Source organism: Mauremys reevesii, linkage group 14 (assembly GCF_016161935.1).
Source record: "Mauremys reevesii isolate NIE-2019 linkage group 14, ASM1616193v1, whole genome shotgun sequence".
Taxonomy (NCBI): Eukaryota; Metazoa; Chordata; order Testudines; family Geoemydidae; genus Mauremys; species Mauremys reevesii.
This window is the reverse complement of record NC_052636.1, coordinates 20,535,244-20,551,258: the sequence shown is the minus strand read 5'-3', so window position 1 is coordinate 20,551,258 and position 16,015 is coordinate 20,535,244. Positions and strand designations below refer to the sequence as shown.

The following is a 16,015-nucleotide window of genomic DNA, read 5'->3' as shown; positions in this document are numbered from 1 at the left end:
CCTTTGACCAATAGTCTGAGGTCCTGCAAAACACCTTTGTGATGTCACTGCCACACCCCTCCTTTGCTGTGCCAATGTCCTGCCCCTGGCCAGGCACTTTGGAGGTTTGAGCTACTCCCTGTGGATCACCCCACTCAAGGAGCGTTCGTTCTAGGCAGCAAGCCGGCTAGACAGGAAAACATCAGACGCTGCTCCCAGTGCTACACTCAGTTTTTCAGAAATTAGTCGACTTTATGGCCAGAAGAGACCATTAGAGCATCTAATCTGACCCCCTGCGTATCACAGGCCTCCTGTAGGACACCATAGCTACTTTTGGGGCAAACACATCCCAGAAAGGCATCTAGTCTTCATTAAACGACATCAGGAGATGGAGAATCCACCACTTTCCCTGGTAGCTTGTTCCTGTGGTGAATCATCCTCGCTGTTGAATATTTGTGCCTTAGTTGTAATATGAATTTGTCTCTTTTCACCTTCCAGGCACTGGGTCTTCTTATGCCTTTCTCTGCTATTTTAAAGAGTCCTTTAATATCCAATCTTTTCTCTCTCTGAAGGCACTTCAACACTTCAATGAAGTCACCTTTCAATATTCTTTTGATCAGCTAAACAGGTTGAGCTCTTTCAGTAGCTCACTAGAAGGCAGTTTTCTCCAGCCCTCAGAACATTTGGTGGCTCTTTCTGCCCCAGCTCCAATTTCACAACATCTTTTTCAAATGAGGACACCAAAGCTGAAGGCAGTATTCCAGTATCAGTCTCACTGATGCCGTGTCACCTCCTGTGACGTTATTGACATAATCTGTAACTGTATGGATCACCATTGCGACCGCTGTTGTATATTTGCAGCCAATATTGTAGAAAGGTTGTCGTGTAAGGGGTCTATGGAGAGGTTCTGATTGGTTGATTATAATGATGCTATCTCTAGATGTGTATCATTATTGTAGTTGACGTTATGAATATTGGCTCTATGCTGCCCGTATTTCAATCTTGTGCTCTGCTTCCGGTGTCAGTTCTGTCTAGCCTGCTTGATGGCCCTTTAAGGACCATCAGCTCTACAATCGCCCCATTGAGAGAAGGCAGATACGCCTTGTGACTCAGCAAGGTCTGCAGGGACCTGCCTATGGACAGAACTCTAAGGTTTTTCTATGCCACGTGCTGGACAGAGTGTCCTTGGGACAAAGAAAGCAAAGACCATATGGCAAGAGACTATAAAAGGCTGATGCCTCATCTCCATCTTGTCTTCAATCCTGCTTCATACCTCTGGAGGGACTTTGCTACAAACTGAAGCTCTGTACAAATGACTGAATGACCCATCCCAGCTTTGAATAGACTACAGAGACTTGATTTGAACCTGCAGTTTATTCCATCACTGTTACAAGCCTGATCCAAGAACTTTGCCATTATTGTATGCGAAGGGTTCAAATCCCTGTGCATTTTATATAACAAACTGGTCTATGGATTGTGCCAGTCCTTTTCCAGACCCAAAGTCCAGAGTATGGTTAAGGACCAAAGGCCTAGCAAATAGTGACCAGCTAAGAGAAAGCTGGGTAAACAGAAAGCCTTGCTTGCTAAGATAGGCCTAGTCAGCAAATTGCCAGGTGTTGGAGCTTAGAACTAAATGATTGTGTCTTATTCAGAATTGCAGACTGAACAAAGAATCCCTATTCCTATTGTGTTTGTTTCTTCTCTAGGGAGACATTCTTCCCACAGATCCAACCTTGAGTTTATGAAAAGTTGGCACGTCAGTATAAGATATGGCATCCTTCCACCTCCCTTCCAAGGGACCAATGCCTGCCTTAAGTCACACAGAAAACAATCTTTATTGCCATATACTTTCACTCTTTCTTTGCTTTAACCCCTAGGAATGTACCTGTTGGACAATCAAAGGAGTTGCTCCATTCCTATGGACCTCAAATCAGAATTCAACATATATATTTTTTATACTAACAACATTTTATCAACGTATTAATGAAATGTTAACTTGCTAACTTGAGACCATGGGTGGAGACATTATCTAATCTGTTAATCATTGGCTAATGTGCTATCTTGTCTTGCTGCAAAACCTATCCTGGGGTGTGGAACTGCCTAGCCTGTCACTTTCCCCCACCTATGGAAAATCTATATATTCTATTGTAATTAATGAATTAACAGTGTCTCTGAGCCTAATAAGCCCACTCCGCCATCGCTGTGTGTAATAAAGTCCTATTCTTGACCTCTACACGATGGAGATTTATGTCCTTCACAGACACCTGCTGAATAAAGAGGAGATTCAGCATCCAGCTTGGCTGAATGTGTCTCCTCTCCCCACAGCTTGGTGATTTTTGAGGAAATGGAGAAGACTGCCTTTGCCTGGCTGTACATCGCTTGCAAAAGAAACAGGTTTTTTTGGTGACAAGTGTTGAAAGGAGCCATTAGACAAATGTGGAGACAGGAAAAATGTCCCCCAATTGAACTGGCATCCGTGGATGCTGAAGCCACAACACAGAGCGCTAAACACTATATGAGAACGGGTGGTGTCAGAAGAGTCTCTACCAAAGCCTTTCCCACCAGCAGGGGCCTCTCTGTGCACAGAACTCCTGGTAGCGTGATGGCTGCAGGCAGTGGAGAACTCCATTTTGGCATCTCTTTTGTGGTGAACATCTGCAGTGGCTATTAAAAGGTCTCTAGATAGTGATCTTTGTGAAGAGCTGGCTGAAGAACCTTCCTACTAACCAGGAGAGCCTGGCTTGGCCTGCCAGTTCTTCCTCGCCAAACCTAGTGTGTCTGTTGGCTCCTTTTTTTGTATCTCTTTTCAGAAAAAGAAAAGATCTGTCAGCAGAATCCTTTTAAGTGCTTGTTCAAGACAGAGAGCCTTCCTTGCGGCTGAGTCTTGGTGCCATGGGGCATGCCTCACTGCAGCACCTCCTGCTGACCATCCTAGCAATTAGCTCTGGTTCACCGGTGCGCCTCTATCTAGTAGTGTCTGGTCACCATCTGTTCTATCATTAGGACCCTTGTTGCTCTCAGGACTTCAGTGTCCTCTTATGGACACAGCCCTCTGGCTGTGCCCCACTCAGTTCTCTCCCCCCTGCTGGGGGGGGGGGGGATGTCCTCTACCCAGACACTTGCCTCAGTGGCCGGCTGCAGTCCAGGGTGTAGCCACCTGTGTCAGTGGCTACTGAGGCAAAAGGTGTGAACCTCCAACCCTGCCATCTGTTTCCCTGGACCATTTCCCAACAGACCTAGAACCTTCCTCCACCTTTGTATCAGGGCCTTAGTCTGGCAGTAGTCAGCCAGGAGGTCACTCATGCACCCCTTACCCCAGCACTACTCTGATCATAGTGCCCTCCCTGCTTGCTTGCTTGCTTCATAGCAGCCAATCCTCCCTCCTCAAACTCCAAGGAGTGACTAACTCTTGCTGTGCTAAGCAGCTCTTTATATATGGGCTGCTCCAGCAAGCCTTCTCCTGATTGGCTCTCCCAATAAGCCCTTTCTTGATAGGCTGGGTTCTGCACAGCCTATTCAAGGCTGCCTTAATCTTTCTCCTGCTTGTTTGGGGCAGACAGCCCACCACACATGGAAAGTGGCAAATGAGAAGTCTGGAGCTGAAGGAAAGGTTACCATGACTCAGAACTGAGCCGAGGTTGCTGCGACTGAAACACAGATCACTAACCATTATATGATCACAGTGACTGGTGGGAGAGGCACATGTTAGAAGCCCTCTGTCTACTCAGCTGTGGCTTTCTGTGCACAGAGAGCCAGACACCTCAAGGTCTGCAAGTCTTGAGGGAAATGGGGAATGTCTATACTTTAGAATTTGCGGGTGTTGACTTGAACCATGAAATGAAACAGTTGCAAATATTTTCTTCAGGCAGGCACCATGGCTTAGCTGGCTAAAGCACCTGTCTAGTAAACAGGAGATACTGGGTTCAACTTCCGGTGGTGCCTTGGTGTAGGGCTTTTGTCTCCTCTGCTCACATTTTCCTGTGTCTTCCTAGGAAACAGAAGAGGCCTCCCTTGGTATCCAAGCCATTGCTTGCTAAGGAAAAGGCTTCTTTGGAGAGAAGCATTGGAAACAATCAAATCACAAACCTGGAGTTGATGAAAACGCTGCTATGACTGACATTGGCATGGCGGTTGCTTCGACTGCAATTGCTGCAACACGAGAGCCTGCGCCACACGTCCTTGTGATTCCCTGGAGATGTTCACACACAGATGTCATGTCACCTTCCTTTTGATTGTCATTGATGAAAAATGGAGCGGTTGGGAGAAAAGTCCCAGAGAGTCGCACCGTGGCTAAGCTGGGTGACTCACCTGCCAGGTAAAGTGGAGTTAGGGATGCAGCTCCCAGTAGTGCCTTAACAAATGTGTCTGCTCTTCCCACCTTTTGGTGAATCTTTTGCGGAAACAGAGAAGACTGCCTCTGCCTTGCAATGCAAATGCTTGCAAAAGTCAGAAAAACAACTGGTTTCAAGTGTCAGAAGGAGGCACATAAGAAATGTGGAGACAAGGAAAAGGTCATCGTAACTCAACATGCATCCATGGCTCTTGAGGCCAGAACGCAGAGCACTAAGCGCTGTACAACCACAGCAAAATCTAAACTTTACACCTTATTACACTAGGCAGTTGTTAGGTCAAGCAATTTTCTCATCCTACTGGATATTACCCTCCTTAATACATAGAATTCCCCCTAAAACCTGGATTATTGTCCTCAGATGACCTTCATTTTCTCAGGATTCCTGCTGCTTCCAGCATAGATGGGGGAGGAGAAAGGCAAAAACATGATGCCACAGTTTCCTATTTTATATCGTTAGTTCAAGTGTCTAGAAGACACTTGCCCAGACGTGTCCGGGTGGGCTCTGCTGAGTCACTAGGTTGGGGAATCCTCCTGGTGTGGTCTTGTGCAACTGAGTCATAGACTTGAGCAGTCCCCACAGTGTTGTGTTTGGGCATCTGTCACTGAATTGGAAATCCCTTAATTACAATTCCTCTGCTGATTTATGGCTGTTGAACACCCTCCTCGGCAGGGGTCGCTAGCAAAATTATAGCCTATTTCAGTAACAACCATACAGCAAAATGCATAACTTCACACACCCTCATGCTATACATATTTGGACAGAATAACCGATTTCAGCAGATCATGACTTTTCATACGATAACTTACATGGAATGGTTGGTAGGACATATCACAGCCATATATGAATGATGACTATGTGAGCTACAGGGAGCTATTTTGAAGTACATCATGTCACAAAAGCCTCTAGAGACTGGCCTTTGGGGAGAGCTGGCTGAAGAGCCTTCTGAGTAACTGAGAGATCCAGGCTTGGCCCTGCCAGTTTGTGCTTGCGAACTAAACTTGTCCGTTGGGCTCCCTTTTTTGTGTCTCTTTCACAGAAACAGAGCAGAAGTTCTTGGCCAATCCTTGAAAGTGCTTGTTCAAGACACAGAGAGCCTCTGTGCTGGGGCAGGGGTAGGGCTGCAGGAGGTGGTCGGGGGTGGAGGTGCTTACCTCGGGCAGCACAGCTCCCAAAGTGACTGGCACACACTCCCCTCCGGCAGTGGCTCCTAGGCAGTGGGATACGGGGGCGGGTCAGCTGTGGCGTTTGCACTCAGGGCTGCAGGGATATGCCGGCCACTTCCAGGAGCAGTGTGGCAGGGAGGGAGGGGGCAGAGTGGGCAGGGAGCCGCCTTAGCGCTGCTGGCACATCTCCGTGTATCACTTGGGGAGGCATCAGGTCTCTGTGGGCTGCCTGGGGCAGGGGCAGTGGCCGAGGGGGCTCGGGCCACCCCTTTGCCTCCTCTCTCCAGGCTCCCAGCCCATCTTGCCGGCCGACAGGGATTTCAGGGTGCAGCAGCGCAGGGAGCAGGAAGGGCGAACCACAGCGGCTGCCTCCCCCACATGCAGGAAAATGGCTTGACCTACTGGCCCCACGGACTAAGGCACCAGGCCTCCAGCTTGCCCCATTTGACCCAATGGGTTGATCTTGTGGCCAGAATTATTTGCAGTCGGGATTTCCCCCAACAGTGCCCCACAGGGGTCCAGGGTCAGCTCCAGCACAGGCCACACAGGAAGGCTTAATGCTCGAGCTGCAGCACATGCTGGGCAGGCTTAAGGCCGGGCTCCCCATGGCAGGAGAGAAGAAGAAGACTGGGCCCCTGGAGGGGCAGGCTGGGGCTTCCTGGATCCCATTTGCTCACAGCCAGCGCCCTGCCCCCACTCCCATGTCATCAATGGCGCCCCCAGGTCAGCCAGAATGGAGCAGCGGTTTTCACTGCACCAAATCCACTTACGGCTTACAGGGAATTCCCAACCCCCTCACAGCCCACCATGTCGGCCAGAAAGGAGCCCACTCAGCCTCGCCATTGCTGCTTTTCCTTCCCTCCAGAACCCCGCTTCTCCTGGGCTGCAAGGAGCCATCCCTGGGAAGCCAAGAGGCAGGCACAGGATTCTGCCTCCCAGCAGCCAACCGCACCTCCTCAGGCTTTGCAGAACGAATGGTGGTGCTCTACTAACCCCATTTAGCCGCAATGATGTGCTTAGCTTCTGCCCTGCCTTCCTCAGCTCGACTTTCCTCTTTTGCCCCATTCCTGCCTCACTTCCTCCTTTGGCAAGTCACGCAGAGGAGGCCAGCAGGAAGAGCCGGCCTCCACCGGCCAACCTCCAACAGCAGAGGAGGCCAAGCCACAAGCCTCCAAAAGGTGACACGCCGCACTCCTCTAGGTTCTCCAGCCTGACGCCAAGGTGCTTTCTCCACTGCTGTCAGCACCCTCTGTCATGCGGGGGTTGGAGTTATCCCAGGGACAGGCCAATAGGAGAAGGAGGAGGCCTTCCTGAACAGCAAGGGGATCTGGGAAAAGGAAGCCAGCATGTTTCTGCCTGGTTTTGAACCAGGGACCTTTTGCGTGTTAGGCAAATGTGATAACCACTACACTACAGAAACTCCATCTACTTGGTTGTTGCTCACCCTAGCACAGACCGATGGACAAACCTGGAGAAAGTGGTGACAGCCCTTCAATAGGTCAGCTGGCAGAGCAGAGGACTGGAGCCGCGGCTCAGGAAGTTGTCCTTACGTCGCCCTTGTGACTGCAGCTTGAGGGAGAGCTTCTTTTTCTTCCCCTTGGTGACAAAGAGCAAGAGAAGAATGAAAGGTCAGGTGGGCCAACTCGGTGCAGAAGCCCATGCTGCCTTTTCCTGCTGCATAGCCTGAAATGAGGGACTCGTGGCAGTTAAAGGAACTGCTGAACTTTCAGAAAACATCCCACCCGTACACAAAGGGGGATAGAAGAGCCTGTTAGTCTAGCACGCTCCCAACTGAACTACTTCAGCAGCTGCTCAGTTTCTTTTTGGCCTCCTGCTTTTCTGTCTGGGATGTTGTTGTCAGCTGTGGCACAGAGAAAGGATGTCATTGTGAGCGGCCCATGAAGACAAGATTCACTTTTGCCTTCCTTGCTCGGCTTTACTTGCTTCCTCGCCCTATTCCTGCCTCAGTTCCTGCGTTACCTGAAGGCGACGGGGGGCCAGCAGTACCAGGAGGAAGTTGGGCAGCTAGACCCTGGTGGCAAAAGTCCTGCCGCCACTTGCCACCCCACTCTCTTCTCCCAGCGTCACATATTGGCCACCAGGGACTTGGGGCCCAGCAGTGCAACGGAAGGCAGTGGACAGAGCCACCCTCGCCTTCAAGCTCCGGCTCATTAAACCACATCTTCAGTCGCTGATGGCTAATGAGACAGACATCGCTTTGCTATTTTAGCACTTGGAAATGCCATTGGTCAGTCATTGGATCCCTGTAATGCTGTTACAGAACAAAGGAAAATAGAATCTCAGTGTGACACTCTATACCTTTGGGGGAGCGGCTGTAACCCCCATAATCCTCATTTTCATATCATTGAGATCTTACATATAGAGCATGATAGAGGCATAAATATAGATTGGAACATGAAGTGATGGGAGTTACCGTACAAGGGGAGAACCAGTGTTGAAGGCTAATTCAGTCAGGGTGGATGTGGTCCTCTCCCCATAATTGATGGGGAGGTGTCAATACCAAGAGAGGGAAAATTGCTTTTGTTGTGAGCCAGCTACTCCCAGTCCTTATTCAAGCTCAAATTAATGGTGTTGTTTGCAAATCAATTGTAACTCCGCAATTTCTCTTTGAAGTCTGATTTTGAAGTTTTTTTGAATGGCTACTTTGAATTAGTGGGTGTGAATGTGTAAAGGTGGTATTGACTATACAAGTCCCATATGGTCTCGTGATTTGAATTCCTGGTTTTCACCCAGATGACCTGGGTTCAGTTTCCAGTGTGGGAACAGTGCAGAGCTTTTCCTCAGAGGGGAGGCAGGAAATAGAAGGAATGGGAAGGGATCCTGCCAGCAGGGGAGTTGGACAGTGTTGGGAGGGGACCCCAGAAGTGGGGGTGGGGCAGTGGTCTGGGGGGAGATGAGGGAAGGATCCCAGCTCTGTGGGAAGTTGACATTCTGGAGAGCACAGGCCTGGCATGGGGGGTGGGAAGAGTGAGTGTGTCCTTCTAAACTCACCACCAGCAGGCTTGGAAGAATTACGTATTTGTTGGTAAATGTCAATTTCTGTGTAAACGCAGAACCCAATGGCAAAATCTTTCCATCGATAATAATCAAAACTAACAGATGGGCAAAGTAAGAAACATGTTGCTTGAGAACTTATCCTGTTCTAATCCTCTAGGGTTCCCTTTTGCCTTAGGCACCACCACGTGGGCATTTCATATCCCTCCTCATTTTCACACAGACACACAATTTCCTTTGCACAGATCCATGAACAGCAAAACCTCCCTGTGTCTATTGTCTGAGCCAGGGCATTCGATTCCATTGAAACTTTTTCTCCTGCAATGGCAAAGGTCAGACAGAGGGAATGCGTCCACCTTCCCCCGGCAGTGAGATATTCACTCTCCTCTTCATGCTGCTGTTGTTATTCCATGAGTTATCAAGGATGGAATAAAAAGCTGAGTTTACTCCAGGGTGAGGAAAGAAAGGAGCCACCAACGCCCTCAAAAATCTCAATGCCCAGAGAAAACCTGCCTCTGTTATTGGACTCCCAGAGGTGCTGGTAATACAATGGGAAAAGGGACTGTCTGAATTGCCAGGGCAGGGAATGAACAATCTACAGCAACATCATTAACCACAAACACACCCTCATCATGCTCCAGCCAGTAGGGAAATGGGCAGGAACTCTGGCTGTTCAGCCATGGCCACATGTACAGAGCTGCACAGCAGTGAGTGTGCTGGGGAAGCTGGTCTGAGCAAACAATTTGTAATGACCCTTCAGTGAGAACAGAACCAGAGTGTAGAAAGGCCCCTGTGTTAAGTGGTTGTGGCTGAGGCCTTAGGTAGCTGGGTTAGAAAACCATGGGTGTCTTTCTGTGAAGGTTTGATCCTTGCCAGCTAGGCAAGGCTGGTGTGTGGTGTCTCCATGGCTCTACTTTCAAGGTCTGATCACAACAGTGCCATAGGGAGCCAAGCCTAGACATATTCAGAGGCTAAGGCCAGGTCAATGTTTCAAACAGTGAGTCTATGCTGCTGCAGCTCAGTAATGGAGATGCTCTGTGCCAGAGTTTCTCAAACGTCCTTTCACTACAACTTCCTTCTGCCAAAATAACTTAATACGTAGCCCTGGAAGAGAGACCAAGCCCCTCCACTCGGGGGGGGGGGGTGCCAAAGACTGAGCCCCAGTGGGGGGAGGGCAAAACCAAAGCCTGAGGGATTCAGCCCTGGGTTGGGGGGCTCAGACTTTTGGCTTCAGCCCCAGGACCCAACAAGTCTAATGCCAGCCCTGGTGACCCCATTAAAACAGGGTCACGACCCACTTTGCGGTTCTGACCCACAGCTTGAGAACCACTGCTCCATGCTGAGGGGGGAGAGTTTTCCTGTTGGTGTAGTCAATCCACTTCCCCAGGAGGTGGCAGCTCTGCCATGGGGAGAAGCTATACCAGTGGGTGTGCAAGCTGTGGTGTTTACCACATTTAAGAAGTTTAATCAAACCCCATTTTTAAAACCACCTGTGGTCTGCGAATGACAAAGGAGCTCGATGAGGCAGGGTCTGTCCTTCAAAGTCCTGGAGATCACGATTCCATACTCCTGTTATAATGGGGGTACAGCTCAGTGGTAGAGTGTTTGATTGCAAATCAAGTGGTCCTTTGTTCAAACCCAGGTGCCCTCTTAAAAAAAAGAAAAAAAAAATTCTTCTCCATTATGTTCAGGAGCTCCACCATATGAGGATGCTTGAAATGAATGTGAACACTCAACATTTTGCTGTCCAAATGCATAAAAACCTAGCACACCTGTCCATCAGCTGAAATCAGTTCCAAGCCTCTAAGTGTCTAGTTTATGTTTCCATCAGTTAAACAAAGGGATCATTCCCTGAAGCAGAGCACAAGTTTGAAATACAGGCAGCATAAAGCCAATATTCATAATGTCAACTACAAAAAATGATACACATCTAGAGATAGCATCATTATAATCAGCCAATCAGAACCTCTCCATAGACCCCTTACACGACCACTTCTCTGTAATATTGGCTGCAAATATAGAACAGTGGTCACAATGGTGATCTATACAGTTACAGATTATGTCAATAATGTCACAGGAGGTGACACAGCATCAGTGAGACTGATACTGGAATACTGCCTCCACTTTTGGTGTCCTCATTTGAAAAAGATGTTGAGAAATTGGAGCTGGGGCAGCAAAGAGCCACCTAATGTTCTGAGGACTGGAAAAAATACCGTCTAGTGAGCTATTGAAAGAGCTCAACCTGATTAGCTTATCAAAAGAAGATTGAAAGGTGACTTCATTGAAGTGCCTTAATGGAGAGAAAAGATTGGGTATTTAAGGGCTCTTTAATCTAGCAAAGAAAGGCATAAGAAGACCCAATGGCTGGAAGGTGAAGAGAGAGAAATTCATATTACAAATAAGGCACAAAAATTCAACAGCGAGGATGATTCACCACAAGAACAAGCTACCAAGGAAAGTGGTGGATTCTCCATCTCTTGATGTCATTTCATGAAGACTAGATGCCTTTCTGGAATGTGTTTACCTCAAAAGTAGCTATTGTGTCCTACAGGAGGCCTGTGATATGCAGGGGGTCAGATTAGATGCTCTAATGGTCTCTTCTGGCCATAAAGTCGACTAATTTCTGAAAAACTGAGTGTAGCATTGGGAGCAGCGTCTGATGTTTCCCTGTCTAGCCGGCTTGCTGCCTAGAACGAACGCTCCTTGAGTGGAGTGATCCACAGGGAGTAGCTCAAACCTCCAAAGTGCCTAGCCAGGAGCAGGACATTGGCACAGCAAGGGAGGGGTGTGGCAGTGACATCACAAAGCCTTTTGCAGAACCTCAGCCTATTGGTCCAAGGTGGTGGGGAGGTGGTGACCTCACAGAGAGATGCTGACATCAGCCAGGCAGGACAGGGGCGAGGGGCCAGGGAAACCTCAGAGGCCCCTGTGGCTTTGCTTCAGCGAGTCTCCTTCTCCAGGTCTCTCTTTGAGGACTGAGAGAGTATTCGGGTTCACGGACGTGAGCGCCAGGAGGAACCTCTTTCGAGTTTTCTCCTTCCCTTTTAGTGATTTTACTAGAAAACAGCCGTCCCTGTTTAGAAGGTAAGAGCCTCCTGGAGGTTTGAAAGCTGTTCAGTCTGATCCATGGGGGTGACAGTTGAATTCTAGGCATGGAAGACACGAGCTTAAGGAGGCAGAACTTTATTCTGCACGTGGGATTTTGTCCCTTAGAATCACTGGGGACATTAGGGTTTGTTCTTTTTGCTTCCCCTCTTCCTCCCTCCTCTTTTTCTCTTGCTTCCTTTGTCCTTTTATCTGTTCCCCTCCCAACACCAGGAGGGTGTGTGTGTGGGTGTGTGTGTGTGCGCGCACGTGCGCTCTGCAGCTCCCACTGTGGGAGCTCCACCCAAAAATATGGGGCTGAAATAGTGCTGGGGCAGTGATCCCATCAGTGACCTGGACCATCCTTTGGGCTTTCTGGTGAGAACCCTCAGCCTCCCATCCTCAGTCTCTACCCTGATTGGCTGAGCAGGGGGTTATTGACAGGGACGAGACTCAGGTCTTGTTGTTCTCTTTTAAGAACAAGTAAGTAAGTCAGAACCAGTTCTATGTTTGATGAATTTTGCTGCTTCTCTGCATTAATGGTCTCTGAGCAGTTCACGATTCTCTCTAACCTTGCAGTTCTCCTCAAATACTTGCTGAATAATTACTGTCACTGTTCTTGGTCTGGAGCTCATCAGAGCACTTTATTCAGGTCATTCAATGTCTGAAATTCAAGATCCGATGGTTAGTTTGAAAATCAGGGCTCTTGGGTCCTATTCCCAACTCTGCCATTGACTGGCCGTGTGACCTAAGACAAGTCAGTTCTCCTTTCTCAGCCTTAGCTTCTCCCTCTTTCAAGTAGGGATAATAATGATCCGCTCCTACCTACCTCACAGTGCGTGGAGGCAGGGTCGGCTCTAGGTTTTTTGCCACCCCAAGCAAAAAAAATTTTGGCTGCTCCCACCTCAGCCCTGGCGTCCCCCGCCACATGCTCCTACTGACCGAGCCCTGGATTTCCACCACCCGCAGCCCCCTGCCATCCCAGCCCTGGGCTCTCCCCCGCACACACACACCGTGCCAACAACATAGAGTTGTTCTCCCCAGTGCACCCAGGCTGAGCTGTTCCCATTTATACTCCGTCTCCAGTCGGAGCATGCCCAGAGAGGGTGAGGGGGTGTGGCCTCTTCAGCCCACATGGCGCAGTTAACCCTAGCAGTGCCAGGTCAGGGTTGATACATCTCATCCCAGACAGCATTTCCCAAATGTTGGGATTAGCTAGGAGATCTCTTCAGGAGTAACCTCCTGTAGGGACTGGGTCACAAATACCTTGGGAACCAAATACCTGGGCGTTTTCCTAGTTCCGAATCACTTGCTGTGGAATTCTATCCCTGGATCATCTGAGACAATATTGACTTAAACAACTGAACTACCCTGTGACCATGTGCACTTACTTCCGTCAGTTGCACCCATTTGGGGTCTGCTGCTGTTCACCTTTTCAGAGTGGAGATTTAAACATATGACTGTTTCTTTGACAATATGTCCAACAGCTTGGAGTATTCTCTCCTGTTGACTGAACTGTATTTGAATTTTCTCCATGTCATCATGCAGGGATAGGGGGGAAAAACACACCTGAAGTAAAAAATGGTAATTTGTCAGAAATTTCCCGAAACATCTGAGCTACATTCTGTCAAACAAAACTAACATGCAGTTATATGACCAAGGAGCCTTCATGAAAGATAGAAAACCCATATCACAGAGAGGTAGAAGACACTTTTCATTTTAATTTAAAGTGAAATTCCAGACTAGGTTACATCTGATGTCTCAGAATCAGGATGAGAGATTCTCCCATGATCCGCTGAAACCTGCTTCACCCAGCGCTTTCTCATGCATCCGACGAAGCGGGTATTCACCCACGAAAGCTCATGCTCCAAAAGTCTGATAGTCTATAAGGTGCCACAGGATTCTTTGCTGCTTTTACAGATCCAGACTAACATGGCTACCCCTCTGATACGTCTCTCATTAGTGTTATTTACAGGAGTTTTAGCACTTTCATAACGGGAGAAAAAGCAGCCAACCTTCCCAGAAGCAGCTTTGCCACTGAGGGAAAAGGGGATTTAAACGGTGCTTGGAATCCATTTGAAATCCCCTTCCAAGTCTGACACTTTCATCGCCTGCCAGACTGACTCTGATTTAGGATCAAAGACGTGTACAAGCACCATTCCCAAGCATGGACAGCCAAGAACATGACCCCACCAGACAGGCTGGGAAGGAATACGAAGGGGTGAACTGTGCATGGCTCAGGCACAAGGTAACAGTTCTGGGGTGATGGGGAAGGATGGAATGTCTGAGTCGCCCCATCTCCTTCCAGTGTCACAGAGCCTAAAATGACCCTTATTTCCCTGACACTGCTCCAGCTCTTCTTCATATTTAAATATATTTTAAATGAGAAAAAAAAGTCAACAAAATAACTGCTGTTCTGCACAATCCAGGGTAATGTGAGAACAACTGGGAATGAGGAAATCTCTCCTCAAAGAGGAACTTGACGTCTCTAACAGTAACTTTGCACTGGGAGGAGTATAATAAATGTGAATCTCCAGGTTTGTTTAGAAAAGGAAATGTGATGATGGTTAGCTCAGACAGGAGGAAATGTGCAAGATAACTCCACCAACTATCCATGGCCCATGTCTTTAGTGCAAGAGTAGTTCTCTTTTTACATCAGGAAAGTGAACTCAAGCTAGCTAACTCCACGGCAACCACAGTGATGAGACCCAGGTAGATTTTATCTCAACGTAGCTGGTTGAAGACACCCCCCCATCTCCCCCATCTGGGGTGATTACATTCCTGGTAGAAAAGACACCCACTCCCATGACTCGCAGGACAATGGAGTTGATACAAAGGACCACAGGATCCACCCCAAAGACGGACGAGCTTCAAAAGCAGGCAACTCATGTGTGGGAGCTAAGGGACTACAATGTGCAAAAGATGCAAACAGCCTTAACACTCACTACCTGGGAACTGTCAAAAGAATTAAAGAAAAAATCTTCTGACAGCTCTAGAGAAGGTTTTTATGAAGTTTATCTCCTTTACGGATTCTCTGATGTTTAGAAAGGCCTGAGCTATGAGTGAAGCTTTTCCCGCACTCACTGCATTCATAGGGTTTCTCTCCGGTGTGGACTCTGTAATGTGTGACAAGGGTTGAGCTCCGAGAGAAGCTTTTCCCGCACTCACTGCATTCATAGGGTTTCTCTCCTGTGTGGACTCTCTGGTGAGAGATAAGAGAGAAGAGGTGAGTGAAACTTTTCCCGCACTCACTGCATTCATATGGTCTCTCTCCTGTGTGGATCCTCTGATGCATAGTAAGGTTTGAGCTCCGAGAGAAGCTTTTTCCACACTCGCAACATTCGTAGGGTCTCTCTCCTGTGTGGACTCTCTGGTGAGAGATAAGGGAGGAGAAGTGACTGAAACTTTTCCCGCACTCACGGCATTCATAAGGTCTCTCTCCTGTGTGGATCCTCTGATGCCTAGTAAGGTTTGAGCTTCGGGTGAAGTTTTTCCCGCACTCACAGCATTCGTAGGGTCGCTCTCCCGTGTGCGTTGTCTGATGAGAGATAAGGGCTGATCTCTGAGTGAAGCTTTTCCCGCACTTGCAGCATTCGTAGGGTCGCTCTTCTGTGTGGATTCTCTGATGAGAGTTAAGGGTATATCTCTGAGTGAAGCTTTTTCCACACTCACAGCATTCATAGGGTTTGTCTCCTCTGTGTATTCGCTGATGCCTACTAAGGGCTGAGGTACGATTGAAGCTTTTCCCACACTCACAGCATTTGTAGGGTGTCTCTTTCGTGTGGATTATCTCATGTCGAATAAGGACTGAGCGGTAATGGAAGTTTTTCCCACACTCACTACACATAGTCTCTTGCTTTTCCGTGAGGATTTTCTCCTGGGACATAGTTTCCTTGAGGTCCCTGTGAAGTCCCTGACAATTAATGGGTTCATCCACTCTCTCCTCTGAGTGGTTTCCCTGCTCTCTCTCTGGTCTGGGGTAATTTTCACCAGCTTTTCCCTGCTCACGGGGGCTGGACACGCTCCCTTTGGCTCTTCGCAGTAATTCCCCATGCGCTTCGGCGAGCTCAGCATCTTCCTGGTGAGGATTCTGCTCCTCGCTCTCCCTCACCACCCCATCACCTGCTAGAAGAGAGGAGAAATCTCAGAATTGGGGATGGAAAGGCAGAGAACAAACCCAAGTAAATGCTGGAGAGACAGAAAATAAAAATCGGGGACTGAACTCCCCCTAACTCTTCCCCACAGGGGACAGTGGAGGGGATCAATTCTGCTCCCCACCCAGAACCGGCCTTTAGGGGGGGCCGTACGGGTGCCCCACCCAAGGGGGTGCCGGGCGCAGGGTTTGGATTCCCACCTGACCTGCTGCCGAGAGGCTCGCTGGGCTGATGAAAGCGGCACAGGGATCAGATAAGCAGCAGCGTG

At 48.7% G+C, this 16,015-nt stretch overlaps 1 non-coding gene and 1 pseudogene across 1 annotated transcript; one reads left to right on the top strand and one right to left on the bottom strand.

Moving 5' to 3' along the window:
- Positions 1 to 16,015, top strand: part of LOC120381541 — a 682,838-nt pseudogene that overhangs the window by 252,036 nt on the left and 414,787 nt on the right.
- TRNAV-AAC lies at positions 6,842 to 6,914 on the bottom strand. Its single transcript has one exon. It is a non-coding gene; the product is annotated as a tRNA-Val (tRNA).